At 47.8% G+C, this 10,782-nt stretch overlaps 1 pseudogene across 1 annotated transcript in view; it reads right to left on the bottom strand.

Moving 5' to 3' along the window:
* Positions 1–252: 252 nt before the first annotated feature.
* LOC308228365 (ankyrin repeat and MYND domain-containing protein 1-like) overlaps positions 253–10,782 on the bottom strand; it is a 31,577-nt pseudogene continuing 21,047 nt past the window's right edge. The window contains exons 12-13 of the transcript in view: positions 687–696; positions 253–267 (exon numbers count right to left, since the gene is read on the bottom strand). The product of the transcript in view is annotated as an ankyrin repeat and MYND domain-containing protein 1-like (transcript). The remainder of the gene's footprint in view (positions 268–686; positions 697–10,782) is intronic.

Below are 10,782 nucleotides of genomic sequence, written 5' to 3'. Positions count from 1 at the left end.
AGACCAATTGACCCACGGTGGTCTGTCTCCAAAGGCTTACAAATTGGGGTTTGGGGCTTCTTTGTTTGTTTGGAGTTTTTAAATAGGATTTTTTAGATATTTTCTAAGTGGTCTTGCAAAAAAACAATCGCCACTGAGCTCTGAACAAAAGAAGCCACCTCATAACTTCTCTGGTGGTCCACCGAGTTTGTGGACTTTGATGTTCGCAAAGCCACCAACTCAAAAAGCCATTTCCTGGATGCAGCTGGTCTGTTACAGCCAGTCGTCCTGTGCAACAGGAGAGACAGAATTAGAGACATCAGCTTGTCTTGGAAAACTAAGTGGAGTTGAGCAGAGTAAATGCAGGAAGATCTCACAGCAGGAATCCAGTCCTGCAGGCATGATGCAAAAAAAGTGCACATCTCCCTTTTAGCGTCAGATGTGTTTTACTTGGCCATTCCTGTTGCTTTTATATAAAAGTCTGCCACACAACAGAATTACAGAATGGCGATGTTTAACTAACATATATTACAATAGTAAAAAGTGTGGGAAAAGACCCTAAGACCAGGCAGAGCCCTACTGTTTGCTTTAAAAACAAAACCCTACACAAACCCACAGAGCAGCGGAGCTGCTTTATGCAGCCTGCATGTGGCCTTCAGGACAATTCCACATTCAGCCTGTGCTTTGAGCCTCCCTATTCCTCTTACCCTCAGGCTCCTAGAGGGCAAGCCACAGACCAAATAGCAGAAACAGGTTAACCCTCATCATTCTTGTTGCTGGCAATCCCACATAGAGCTACCACTTGGGCCATGGAATGCACAGGCATTGAGAAATCCCTCTCTTTTCCCAGTGAAATAGCATTGGCTATGCTTCTGAAAACACATTTCAGGTGGTCACCAGGAACGTACAAATTCCAGGAAGCTGCAGGATCAACTGCAGCTGCTCATCACCTTCTGAGAAAAACACCCCCAAAAGAGCAACAAACCACAGAAAGGCAGCCAAAGGAGTTGCCCTTTAGGGTGTTGTAAGGGGCATATGAATAGGTACAACTCATCTAATTCTTCTCTGTCTGTCCGCCTTCACCACCCCCAGATGGCTGAGCCCTTCCATGTCCACCCTCCCCGTGCAGCGCTGGGGAAAATGAGGGGAATTAGAGACCAGAAGTAGAAGAACTGGTGCAGACTGGGTGAACGAGAGAGCAGACCTGGGAGCACAGGGGTAGGAGGAGAGAACAAAGAAGTGGCCCTGGAAAGGTGGGAGAGAAAGGAAGCAGAAGTGGGACCACTGGGGCAGACAAAGGGAACCAGGGAGTGGTGTGGGAGGGCACTGGGGCAGGTGGCTGGACTGAGGGAGTACTGGGAGCACTGGAGTTCAGGGGGTTGAGGTGATGCTGGGATCGCACTCAGGGTGTATGGGATGACACTGGGGGCAGCACTGTGGAAATAGGGGTTGCTGGCAGGGGTGGGGTGACTGAAACCCTGGGAACAGAGAACCTCTGTGCCCTGCTGGAAGTTGTCACCTCTCTATTGTTCTCTAGAGGCAGCTGAAAATCGGAAGTGACCACAAGTAACCACCAGCCAGGCCAGGAGCCCCACATCTCTCCCCCCTCCAAGTCATTTAGATACTATCTGGTGGCTTCCCACCTCTCTCTCTTCTCACATTCAGGACCATTATCCCCCAGATGGCTCTCACAGTCCCTAGAGGTGTTGATTGAGGTGGTAATCAGTATCCTCCAGCCCCCTAAATTACAGGTCCTTGCAGATGATGTTCCAGTTGGGCATGAAGCTGTAGAAGGAGGCAGATCAGCTCCTGCATAGTAGGCTTCACTTGTATGCTCTGATACTGCTGATACAGAAGGTCCAAGGTACAGAAAGTCTCGAGTCAATTTACTGACGATAAAATCATTGCTGGTCCATTTGTGGTGCTCCCAGTGATATTTGTGGATGTTGGTGAGTGAGTGACTCAGGAAGGGTGAAAAAGTAATGGATGGAGGGATGAAGGGATGGAGAGAGGGAAGAAATGAAGTGGGAAGGGATGGGGAAACCAACAGATGCTAGGTGAGTGAAGGGGGAATGGAGGGGATGGCGAGATAGAGGAAGAATTGAGCTCACTGCAAGGACGGAGCGAGTGGCTGGGTGGGCTGCACTGCCCACTGCACTTAACTACTTACATGCATGCAATGCCTTGAACAACGACTTCACAGCTGTGTCATAGCCCTCTGAAATGCTAATTATTCAGCACTCTGTGGCTTCAGCAGCTAATGCACAAGGCAGAACAATTTTCCAGTTGACTGCCTCTCCTTTAAACAATCTCCAAAGCAAATATTCAGAAGTGCTTGATATCTTCTCAGAACTGTCCAACAGTTCTCTTCTCTATACCAAGTCTTCTGTAAAGAACAAGCACTCATCATGTAATGGGTAATCTTCAGAAATGACCTTTAATGTTTCACTGGAGAGTCCCAGCTATTTTCAGCTCTCAGCCACACACAGTGCTTCTTTGTTCCTAGCTTTCCATCTGAATCGAACTAGGCAGGCTTTATTTGAAGCTACGACAGGAGTCTGTATCATAATGGAGACAAACCAGGTGACCTCTTGCTTCCCCTGAAATATCCCATGGGCTTCAAGATCCAAGTCAGGTTTTCCCCACCAGCCTTGTAGAATTATCCTCACAGTGGATTATTTTAGTTATTTTAGAGGGAGCAAGTGCTGAGGCTTCTGCTTGGTATGTGGAAAGACTGTGACACTTCAGGAGAGGATGAGTCTGAAGAATAGGACAACAACTTGGCATTCACAGCTCTGCTCTTCTGACACTGACCTCAGAGGGCCTCAGTATGGCCACTCAGTTCAGTGCTGCCGTTGCTCAGAGCGGTTGGTGGGTTTGCTGACAGTTGCACATGAGCACTTCTGATGTTCTGCTCCCTCGAGAGACTGGTAGACAGGCCACCCCAATAGGGATGGGGGATTGGAGTGGTTCTTTGGGAACAGCAGCCTTTGTCCCCATCCCTTGTGGGACACCTCAGCCAAGCTGTCTTGGGGAGGAGAGGTGAACGGGGCTGGAGAGAGAAACCTGACATGCTTCAATGGTTACCTTTCAGAAACAGGCAAGAGAAACAGATCTTTGTCCTGATGTGAAAATTGCCCGGGATTGGCCAGAACTATGAGAGTGCTCTCAGTGTTGTTCTCCTTTCCTTCTAGCAATGGCACGTGGACAGCATTTTGCTTGTCTCATGGAAAGAAGCCAGGCTGACAACCATGCTTTAAGGCTCTATTGCAACTGCAGTTGATTGTTGCGCACGATGAGGTTGCAGTGCTTGAAAACAGGCATGAACAGTTCCAGGCTTGGCAAGTTCCCAGGCTCTCATGGCTGCCCCTACCCCACACTGGTCAGAGGATGCTGCCCAGGATAGGCAGGGAAGGAAATCTCCCCAGTACCCAGGCATACCGGATGCTTCAACTGCCACAGCCCACCTGGGTCAGGCTCTTTCCAAGTTTCCTCGACAGGATCCTTGTCCTGTGGGCCCTGGACAAACAAAAAAACCCGCATCTTATCAGAGGTGCTGTGGGGACAGACATCCTTCCTACAGCCAGGGGAGCTCTGTTCCTGCAGTCAGCTCCAAGTGGCTGCTTGGGGACAAGCAGACAATTCATTGTGTCCACTCTGAATGGTCACATCTTGCTCGGTGACAGCGCTGACTTAGGCTGACAATGACGGTGGTGGTGTCGCAAAACTTCACACTGACTGAGGTAAGAGAGGTCAGGACACGAAGTACAGAATTACAAGAACAAATATTTATTCACGCACATAAGGTGTTTCAGCTAAATTGAGGCACCCAATTGTGGTTTTACACAGGGTGCATGGAACCTTCAAATGTTCAGGTAAGGCGTGAATCAAGTGATCACTAACATCTTTACAACCAATTAATAAACATAGTAAATCAAAGGAGGAAGATGAAGATCACAGTGCTCAACTTGGCCTTGCTCCTCAGCGTCTGGTACACCAAATCAGATGCACAGGTGACCCCAAATTATTAAACCTCATTAATGAATAAGGCTGGAGGTTGGTCTAGGCTGCAGGAGATCCCAATGACTATGGATGTTCTTTGCCCTCATGGACATCTGGGTCCCAGCATAAGGTATGGATCCGCCTCTGGAGTCCTGGGTCCTTAACTCTCATCCCATTGCCCTCTTCTCTCTCTCCAGAGCTCAAATCATACCTCTTTGATTGTTGAACTTGGACCATGTGGTAAGTGCCCAGATGGCCCCTCAGGTGCCAGCCTGGGGTAATGGGATCCCAGGGAGCCTGGAAATGCCCCTCCAGAGACATCTAGGGAGCTCTGGGGAGACTGGGGTAGGATTTCTCAGCAAGCTCATATCATCAATCCTGCAGAAGAAAGCTGCAATGTTGGGGACCAAGCCTCTTCGGCTTTGCCTCTCCCTGACCAATCAAGGGGCTACCCAATCCCATCAGTCCCTCTCCTTCCTTCCATAAGTCTTTCTTTCCCCGGAGCCCAGGTTCACAGTGAATAGTCACATCTGTCCCATGCCTGTGAAGACACATCCCAAACTCATGGAGGGGCCTCCACCAAGTCTATGGTTATGTGTCCATAAAGAAATCCTCCTTGCTCTCTCTCCATGACCTTTCAGTTCTTCCTAGATCTATGCTTATTATTTTGTCTGGTCCATAGCCTAAATTCCCCTAACAGTGGTCCTCCCAGGCCCCTTAACTTGGATCTGTTTCAGTTCTTTTCCTTCGGTGCCTACCAATCACCTCAGCTGGACTTCCCAAAATCCCCTCCCTCGACACTCCTCCATCTCCTCTCCTTGGGTACCCAAATTCCCTGCAGTGTCCTATGTGTCCATCTCCACCCAGCTTGTCCTTGCACGGTTAGACATCCCAGACAAACCTGGAAAGCAATGAGGCTGGGGGTGCACGAGGAGGAAGCCTGGGGAGGGATGAGGGGAAACATCTCTGATCCTCCCCACCTCTCAGGTCTCATCACAACTGCTTTGTGGATCTCCTTCCCTAGGACGTGGCAGATTCTCATCTCCCAGCAAATGGAGATGTTCCTTTAACCACAAGTAGCTGAGAGAGATTGGACTTGGTGCCAGACACCATGGGAAATCTGTCCCCTCTGCTCCCTTATTGCCCTTGGGAACATCCCTGTGACCCTCAAGGTTTCTCATGGCAACCTTCCTGTTGCGGGCGGCTGACATTCAGGAGGAGGAATCTCTGGCCAGCACCATGAGTTCTGCAAGCTCCTTCCTCTCTTCCTTCTCTCTCTTCTTTTCCTCTTTCCCCAGACCCAAGGGAGTTGGGGAGAATCAAAATCATAGAATCATAGAATAGTCAGGGTTGGAAAGGACCTTAAGAGCATCCAGTTCCAACCCCCCTGCTATGGGCAGGGACTCCTTACCCTAGACCATGTTGCCCAAGGCGCTGTTCAACCTGGCCTTGAATGCGGCCAGGAATAGAGCATTTACCCACTTGGTTTTTTTGGGCAACCTGTTCCAGTGCCTCACCACCCCCACAGTAAAGAACTTCCTGCTTATATCTAACCTGAACTTCCTGTTTTAATTTGAACCCATCACCCCTTGTCCTGTCGCTACAGTCCCTGATGAAGAGCCCCTCTCCAGCATCTTTCTAGGTCCCCTTCAGATATTGGAAGGCTGCTATGAGATCACCACCCTGGGAGATAAAGGCAACAAGAACTGATGGATCAGGCACTATCAGGTGGAATATTTGTACCCAGTCATTGATGGCTTTTTGATCCTATACAAATTGGTAGGCAGGTTTTCCGTCCAGGCATAGTTTAGGTAGTTGTTAATGGGTTGTTAACTTTGCCTGCGGTTTGCTGTGTAAATGCGTCCCTAAGACGCTGGTTGGGCTGTTTTCAGATAGTACAAAAGAACGTGTAATTGATAGGTGGCCCACCTGGAAGGGTGCCTTTTCTGAAAAAGGGCACGTCTTGGGGACCTTTATTCAATTCCCATGCTGTATTGTAGTCCCACTGTGTCCATGTATTGTGGTCATTTGTTAGAATCGTAGAATAGTTAGGGTTGGAAAGGACCTGAAGATCATCCAGTTCCAACCCCCCTACCATGGGCAGGGACACCCCACACTAAACCATGCCACCCAAGGCCTCATCCAGCCTGACCTCGAACACCGCCAAGGATGGAGCATTGGCAACCTCCCTGGGCAACCCATTCCAGTGCCTCACCACCCTCACAGTAAAGAATTTCTTCCTTAGATCCAATCTAAACTTTCCCTGTTTAAGCTTTAACCCATTACCCCTTGTCCTGTCACTACAGTCCCTGATGAAGAGTCCCTCCCCAGCATCCTTGTAGGCCCCCTTCAGATACTGGAAGGCTGCTCTGAGGTTTCCACGCAGCCTTCTCTTCTCCAGGCTGAACAGCCCCAACTTTCTCAGCCTGTCTTCATACGGGAGTCCCTTGATCATCCTCGTGGCCCTCCTCTGAACTTGTTCCAACAGTTCCATGTCCTTTTTGTGTTGAGGACACCAGAACTGCACACAATGCTCCAAGTGAGGTCTCAGGAGAGCAGAGGAGACGGGCAGGATCACCTCCATCTACCTGCTGGTCGCGCTCCTCTTGATGCAGGCCAGGATACGGTTGCTTTCTGGGCTGTGAGCGCACACTGAAGCCAGCTCATGTTCATTTTCTCATCGACCAACACCCCCAAGTCCTTCTCCGCAGGGCTGCTCTGAATCTCTTCTCTGCCCAACCTGTAGCTGTTCAGAGATGAATGCATGGTGCCCATATCTACTGGGCACAGATAATTCCCCCCCTCCCCCTTCCTCCCCTGACGGGTGTGTGGGAACTCTTGACGTGGGTTTATGGTATTTAAAATCACGTGGGCTTTACTGAAGGTTGCTGTATAACAGATTCCCAGTAATTGTGAATTTTGGGTGTATTTATTTTCCTGTGCAGGTGCAGGGGACTGGATTTGGAAGTCATGGTTAAACTTGGCATAGGTTGTGATGCCAGAGAAAAACACAGCTTAAAGGGGTAATCTTTTTTCCAGTGGCCTTATGATTCACAATATTTGCAGCAATTGGCTTGGGCAATTTCAGGGGAAAAAAGTCCTTGTGGTATACTGTATCCTTGCCCTTGTCCCCTTCCTTTTGGGAAAAAGGGTCCTGGACCCCTAAGGGCTGTGGGAACTAGCAAGGGAACTTGCATTGTTCCTCAGTTTCTCCTTGTGATCCTTCCTCCCATTAAAGACAAAAGTTGCTACGCTAACAATTTCATCTCTTCCTTGCCCTTGCCGTGCTGGAGCATGTTTAGAAAAATCTTTTTGGATGTCAGGAGTGGGTTGGTTGACAAAAAGGGAAACAATTATTTCCAGGGTGGACCCTCCCATACATACTCCTTTGCTAAGCTCATCGAGCACAAACATCAGATGAGTGCTCTGTTGACCCTTACTGACTTTCCCTCACCTGACTGCAACTGGTTGTTTTTTATCCTGCTCAACTCCAGGGATTCTAAAAGTCCATCTCTACATTGTCTCAAGGTATCCCTATCTGCTTCTGTACCATGATCCCACCCTGGTTTGCCACCAGCTGCAGCCTTGTCCCAGAGGCTCCTGCAGCCCAGTGCTCCTGCACCCATGCCCGTCACTGTCTCCGTCCCCACACTCAGAGCCATACCCATCCAGCCTTCCCATCCCAGCGTCAATGCAGTCCCATCCCCATGCTCGCCCCTGGCTCCAGCTCCATGCTTGGCCTTCACCTCCAAGTTCTGTGTGAGCCCTGACCCTCAGCTTGGCCCTTTCCCCACATTTGGTGTGGTCCCCAGCCCCATGCTCAGCACTCATGTCCCACGCTGGCAGAGTTTAACCCTGTGTCCTGGGTTCAGCTGTAGCAGTCATTTTTCTCCTTCTCAGTAGCTGGTGCAGCGCTGTGCTTTTGACTTTCAGCCTGGGAACAGCGCTGATAACACCGATGTTTTTAGTTGGTGCTCAGTCATGTTTACTCTGACCAAGGACTTTGTGAGTCTCATGCTCTGCCAGGATGGAAGGGAAGCCGGGAAGAAGCAGAGACAGGACACCTGACCCAAACTAGCCAAAGAAGTATTCCATACCACAGCACTTCATGCCCACTATGGAAACTGGGGGCAGTTACCTGGAAGGGCTCGATCACTGCTCTGGTCGGGCTGGGTATCGGTGCGTGGATGGTGAGCGGTTGTATTCTCTCCCCTTGTTATTCCCTTCATCATTATTATTATTGTTGGCAGCAGCAATGGTTTGTGTTATACCTTAATTACTGGACTGTTCCTATTTCAACCCATGGGAGTTACATTCTTTTGATTCTCCTCCCCATCATGTCATGGGGTGCTTAAAGTCTTCCCTTAGGACTTGGGCCTATGAGCATGAGGTTTCTTCCAGCTGTTTGACGAAGACCTCATCTACTTCCTGATCAGGCAGTCCGTAACAGATACCTCAACTCACATCACCCATGTTAGTCTGCCGGCTAATCCTGAGCCATAACCTCTCAACCGGCTTTGTTCACCCCAAGGCAGAGCTCCATGGATTCCAGCCACTGTCACAGTAAGGGCAACTCCCGCTCATCCCTTTCCCGGTCTGTCCCTCCTAAAGAACCTGTGTCCATCCGTTTCAGCACTTCTGTCATGTGAGCTTTCCCACCACATCTCTGTGACTTCACTGAGACTGTAGCCCTCTAATGGCATGTAAACTTCTAATTTCTTCTGTGTGCTCCCCATATTGACTGCATTAGCGTACAGACACTCCTGAAAGATGAGGAACAACCCCCACACACCCCTTGCTAATGTCCCCTCAGCAATTCCTTATTTGTGAGTGTGCACCGTTCTTCCCTGTTCTGTAGATTTTGAAAACCGTCAACCACATCACTCTGCACCTTTGCTTGCCAAACCAATTCACCGCTTCCTCACTTGAAGTCATCATCTCCCTCCTATCTTATTCTAGTCTCCTCAGGTTTGCCAGTCTGTTAGCAAAGAGGGGTTTCTACCTTCTTTGTCGGGAAAGTTCTACTTGTCCCTACCAATCCTTGACCCCCAAAGGTGGTCCTGTGGTTTTAAAATCACACCGTTGTCATTGACACAGCTGCACAACAACGTGCTGAACCTCAAGATACATCCACTCCTCCTTAAGCCTTTCCAATTTGGCAATAGGATTAAAGAGAAAACCATCTGGACTCACGCTGACCTTAGCCCTCATCCCCCCAGCCATGTAGTCACTCTCGATATGCTCAGATACTCCCTCCCTACTGGAGTATTTGTGATGATGTTTAATAAGGGGCAATAGTGTGGTTTAAAATATATATACATATATATGTGGCATGAGACCATTAAAAGCAATCTGAAGTTCACTGTATTTCTAATTGCAAAAATTTATAGAAACACATAGCTTGCATATACATACACACACCGGTTTTCGATGGCATTATAATCCTTGAGCTCATATGCAGTATCTTAGAAAGACGGGTTTGGCTTTACTTTCTCAAAACATGTCAAATTAGATCACTTTCAAGCTTAGCAGAAGCGCATCACAAGGCAGAAAGAACAGTGGAATTAAAACTTGTCCTAACAACAGCAGGAGTGACTTGAAACAAGTCAGTCATTCTTTGCGATGCTCTCTTCCACCAGTCCCAGTTTTACTCTTTCTTCCACCTCTCTCTTCATCTTTTCTTTCTCTTCCATTTTCCCCCTTTTTGCCAGTGACATTCTTTTGGCATCCTGCACTGCTTCCATCCGGAGCTGCTCGAGCTGTACTCTTCTCTGAAAAAAAAACCCAAAGCCGGCCACGTTTCTTTGTGTGACTTTTGTTTCTCTGAAACAATAAACTGGAAGCACGTACAAGATTCCTGGAAGTTCCTATTCTGGCATAGTTTATTAAATGTGATGCTAACAGACACAACTCTTGGGGTAGCTGCGGCTACCTACTCACCTATAAACTTCCTAGCAAACAATGACTACATATGCGAGTGTAAATGACACTTGCTTCTTCCAGTAAATGTATCTGCAGTTAATACTATTAGTTACTTCAAAACTCAGATAAACATTGAGAGTTTTGCTTATGAAGTACAAAATAAATGCTAATCACATCGTACTACAGTGAAAAGGAATCAGGAAAGGGGGCGAAGGGCATCAGAGCCTCTCAGAGCAACAGACTGAATTGCTAAAACTCATCTGAGGGAATTTCAGGTCATTTTAAATCAAGGACACAACGGGAGAGAAAATACTATAACAAAGGAACAAACAAAACCCTTTCCACCTCAAAATTAACTAGACAGGGAGACACTACTGAGGAAGCTTGTTTATTACTGAGAAAAATTCTGTCTACAGAAAGGCATTCACATTTGCTCTGAAGTCACTGAATCTGAATTTAATGAAATTTTGCATTTGCCATACAGGAAAAAGCTTACCTCAAAGAACTTAAATAACGACCAGTTAACATCCTGATGTTTCACCCAGCTGTACCCATAATGCACTAAATTTTTAAACACAAGGTAGGAAAATTCTGTTTTCTAAATGAACGTCCTTTTTTTCATGTTTAAGTCCTTCAGTGTACAGCTGCCGTATACAGCTGCCAACTTTCAGTCTGATGTCTATTCTGTTCCGTTCTGTAATATTTTGATTCTCTAGAGCCCATACTGGTAAACATCTATGTTTGATATAACTTATCTCCAGTGGGACAGACCCCACTATTCCAAACACACAGGGTTTTATATGTATCCAAGATTTAAAAGTCCCATTCAAGGCAGACGCTAGAAGATACATCAATTGCAGAACTTCTGTGAATAAAGCA

This window comes from Psittacula echo (genome assembly GCF_963264785.1).
Source record: "Psittacula echo genome assembly, chromosome: 18".
Taxonomy (NCBI): Eukaryota; Metazoa; Chordata; class Aves; order Psittaciformes; family Psittacidae; genus Psittacula; species Psittacula echo.
This window is presented reverse-complemented; position numbering and strand designations above follow the sequence as displayed.